The sequence below is a fragment of the Gavialis gangeticus genome, unplaced genomic scaffold (genome assembly GCF_001723915.1).
Source record: "Gavialis gangeticus isolate Ggan-Ray unplaced genomic scaffold, GavGan_comp1, whole genome shotgun sequence".
Taxonomy (NCBI): Eukaryota; Metazoa; Chordata; order Crocodylia; family Gavialidae; genus Gavialis; species Gavialis gangeticus.
The window spans coordinates 5846241-5850729 of NW_017729017.1; the positions used below are offsets into that span (position 1 = coordinate 5846241).

Consider the following 4489-nt stretch of genomic DNA (forward strand, 5'->3'; position numbering starts at 1 on the left):
CTCCAGCCTGCCAAGTGGTTCTATGGGGGTTCTTGACCCTGCCCAGCCCAGGTGTGGGAGCAAGCCTGGGACCTGGCACATGCAGCCAGTCACACTGCCCCAGGCACAGAGGTGCTGTCTAGTGCAGTATGCAGTCCTCCCTGTCCCCACTCAGGGTTCTTGGACATGCTGGGAGCTGTAGTCTGTAGAGCCAGGTGGCAAGGCAGCCAGACTCAGCTTCCCCACGGCCCCTGTGGTGGCAGATCCTTGCTGCTGCTCCCAGCCCCACTGCCTGGGCACCCTGGCCCATCTGCCCTGCACCCACCACGGGGCACCAGACAGTGGGCAGATCTTCCCAGGCAGGGTGCTGTTGGATGGGATGGGATCTGGACCAAGATCACAGGGTGACAGTATGGGGCTGGTACCAGGGCTTGGGGCAGAGCTGCAATCCACTCCCCCACCTGCCCATGACTCTATCCCATCTGCCTGGCTGAACATGCCCTTCCTGCAGGGGTTTCAGGCAGGTCTCCATGGAGACCCTGCCTGCCCCCAACAGTGGGTTCAGGGCACATGGGCTCAGGGCTGGATAGGATCAACTGGTATCTCCCCAGTGCCCCCTTCCCTACCCCCTTTCTGAGACTGGGTCACTTCCCTCCCTTCCTCTCCCCCAACAACTCACCAAAACTCCTTAAGTGGCCCTCCAGCCCCAATAATAGCCCACCCTGACCCAAGTCATTCTTGGTAGCTTGTTCTCCATGTGAAGTCTTTAGTTGGATCAGGTCTGAGAGCAGCCTTAGCTAGCATGCAAATTGCCTTTTCATCTAAATGCAGGTGACCACAATAGACAAAAGGAACCTCATCTAGATGGTGAGGCAGGTGTACAGTATGCCAAGTCAACTCCAAGCACCCAAAAGGGAGTCGGTGTCAAATTCCTCTGGATGTGTTATCCAGTAGGCTGCTGACATTGCAGTGATGGGAGCACAGACTAGCATGATGCAAGCAGTTGAAAGCTCACAGTGAAATAACCTTCAGTGCCCCTGCTATTAACATTCCCAGGGTATGATAATTGGATAAGCATGTATTTACAAAACATTTACTGACTGCATAGTTACTGCAAAATACCTTGTTGCTATTTTGTTCCTGTACAGTGCATTTTGCTTTACAGATAACTTCGGAAACACGTTGAGATTAGAAGACACTGTTTAAATTGGGCAGTAATAGTCCAGTGTGCAATCAGCTATAGCATGGTCATGTGGGATTTTTTGTTTTTGTTTTCTTGTTCTTTAAAAAGAAAGAATTTACTTTCCAGAAGTCACAATCCTCTCTCTCAACCAATGATAAAAATGGTATGGCCTCAATTCAGTGTCTCTGCATTGGATTAATATTTGGTTTCAGTATCACATGGGAGATGCAATTTAGTTATAAATATGTGCAGGTAATTGTATGTGCTCTATCTGGGGGCATGCAGCTAATAAATTAAACTTGCCTTTTAGGGTTTCTTGTGCAAAGATCTGTCTTGATTCTGGTACTGCAGTCCTTGGTGTCCTTATTTGCCTACTTGGTGGTTGTGGAAAAATATGAAGTAATCCTTTCCCACCATCGTTCCCTCCCGCCTGCCCCCTGACACTTGGCTTAGCTGCTGGCGGGCCACCTCTGTTCATTGACATGTTCTGACTGAAATCCCTGCCTCAGCTCGTAGCTGGAAGTGTGAGTAATCTTCCCAGACAGGAGTAGCAGTTCCAGCAGACAGCTGTTTAATGGGAATGTGAGGAACCGGTTCTCTAAGCAACCAAGTATGTGGGCTGCTGCTAGGCAACAGCCATCTGGAACCCAGCTTGTTTCCTGGAATGTACCAGCCCATTCGGCTGCTCAGGGATTAACGTTCAGTTGTAGCTGGAAGCAGAAGAAAAGAGCTTCAGCATTTTGCCAGGTTAATGTGAATCTGAGACCGTAGGAATTGGACTCTTCTAAACAACGGGCTTTGCTGCAGGTTTTATCCCTTCTCCTCTTGGAATGGGAGTGTTCACTTTTTTTCACAAAAGCATTTTTGGTGGCAAATGCTCCTCGCTACCATTGTTGCAAGGGCTGGTAGAGGACAAAGGGGTTTTGAGCAGGATTATTGGTGATCTGAGTATCAATCTTTTCAGTATTTTCAGAAGAAATTTAAAGCCCCACTGCATTCGCTCCGGTGTCTCATTCTATCAATAATAGTTGGTATGTTGGGCTGCTCGGTTCAGCCAGTATTGTAAACATTACTCTTGTATTGTAAACATGCCTCTTTCTTCTTCTGTGGCAAACTTTAAACTATTTCTGTTCGGTTGATGCAAGCAATCCAGGGAAATCTTCGAAGTTCAGTTATTCGTGCCTTTACTTTAACTCTGGCTGAGATCTGAAGAATTACTTTCCTCTCCCTTCTCTACAGGAACCCAGTTCTGAAGTGCAGGGCCATCCCTGGGGGTGAGTGGGGTGAACTGGGGCGGCTGCGCCAGGGTCCGTGCTTTGGGGGGCCCCATGGAGCTGAGCCAGCTTTGTGTCCAGCCACTTGCCACCCCCACCACTGCATCCCGGCCCCAACCCTGCTACTATCATCTCTGCTGAAGTATTGGACTTTGAGCAAAGATATTGTCACTGATATCAATCAGCAGCCAACTTGTGATTTTTAATGATTGCCTAACCCCAGCTATGAATTGGGTTACAGCAATTGTGTGACACATCTCTTTTTCTTCAGAAGTCTCTGGTAATCTAATAAAATTTGATGCAAGTTAAACAGTTCCAAGAGGGTACAGAGAAGATGATACAGTGGTTGAGGAGATAAACTAGTACTTGAAAGAACAGGGAACTGCTTGCGGATCTGATGCAGACATGCGGCCTTGGAGCTAGTCACTTAACTTCTGTGTCTCCGGCCCTTCCTGTGAAATGGGCAAAACAGCAGTGTTCTGCCTTGTGCTTCACAGGGATTGTGTGAAGATGCATATATTTCTGTGTGACAGAACTCTTGGATACTATGGTACATCATAATACTTTAGATGTATGTACTGATAAAGTGCATCTTTCTTCCTCATAAAGAACTAGGGTGAAAAGGGCAATACTCTTTTTTTTTTTTTTTTTTTTCCTGCTGTATGCCTGTCTGAGTGATCCCTTCAGGCAAGCCTGGATGAATTCTGTGAATTGACAGTAGCCCTGAAAAGCACTGCAAGAAAAAGTTTGTATTGTCTTTCACCTGGAAGTATAAGTTACAGTTACTCTGAATGGCAATTGCCATTCAAACAAGAGTAACTGTGCTTGCAAGCTAGCAATTCACTCCCAAATTAGCAATTGTTGTATGGCCAAGTGCTTTATTTCTCCAGCTTCAGGCATTCCTCAGTATGTCTGGTTTGGCTGAGATTTTGCAGAGGAGTTCACAGATAAGATTTTGCAAAAGTGCTTAGTGCTGGTCCAAGCTTGCTCCAGCTGGAGTCAGTAGGAGCAGGGTTAGGTCTTTGTCAAGTGCTTTTGAAAATTCAACCCTAGCAGAGTTCAGGGCTTAACTCCCTTAAACTCTCCTCTGAAAGTTCCAGTTGGTTCATCTCTAAAGCAGAGCCCTCTCCATGGAGCCTAACTTCTTAGTATTGCAGAAGATTCTCTGTGGTCCCCTCTGGAGGAGAGCTTGAGCCATACACATTTGAGCCTTGACTCTGTACCTTTTTGTGCTTGAACAGCTGCCTGAAATGCTTTGATGGGAGGAGTCAGGAAGAAGGGCAAAAGGCAGGTACTCACATGATAAGCATTAGTCCCAACAGTTGGTCACTGAAATAACAGATTCTGTTGATGGTGGTCTCCATGGAAATGACAGCACAGCTGTTTATCAGCTTGGGCTGTTGCTAGAGTTCCTCCCAGGGACAGGCTCTGCCTTCCTGATTTTCAGGCTTGGTAAGTTACTCCCTTGGGCGAACTTGGCCAGTTCAAATATTGTTGCCTTTTCACTAGCATTTGATTCGTGTTGTGCATGTCTGGAAAAAGAGCAAGAGCAGATCCTGTCCAAGTATCAAGGTATGACTTGCCATTGTATGTAAGCTTATTTTGTAATCAGCAGTGGTTCTGGTTTTGTCTAGAATAGAGGTTTGTGCAATTTAAACATGTCTTTCTGTACTCCTATTACAAAAATTGATGCCCTAGGACAGAGGTTGTCAACTGGGTCTACGCATACCCCTGGGAGTACTTGGGAAGGCCCCAGGTGGTACGTGGCAGCACAGAAAAGCAGGGGTACTTGGGAAGCATGCCACCATCTATCAACCAGCTGTCAGGGGACCCTCCCCCACTCATCCAGGGGGTATAGTAGAGGAGGAGTACCCACCAGAAGGCATATACTCCTTCCTTAAAGGTTGAAAACCCCTGCCTTGGAAATACTATGGTGACTTATGTACTAGAGCAGTAGTTCTCAACCTCTCTTTGTACCAGGACCCATTTGTAAACATGGATGGCCAGTGCCCCTCACTCCCAGTCTGCTGACCTCCACCCCCAGGCCCCAGTG

At 47.3% G+C, this 4489-nt stretch overlaps 1 protein-coding gene across 8 annotated transcripts in view; it reads left to right on the forward strand.

The window, feature by feature from the left end:
- DLGAP4 (DLG associated protein 4) overlaps window positions 1-4489 on the forward strand; it is a 180885-nt gene that overhangs the window by 139334 nt on the left and 37062 nt on the right. Inside the window, exon 1 of one of the 8 annotated variants that reach the window (XM_019513061.1) lies at window positions 3990-4008. The exons of the other annotated variants lie outside the window; for them this stretch is intronic. The gene's annotated coding sequence lies outside the window, so the exon portion shown is untranslated. Of the gene's footprint in view, window positions 1-3989; window positions 4009-4489 lie in introns of those variants that run through there. 8 annotated transcript variants of the gene reach the window in all.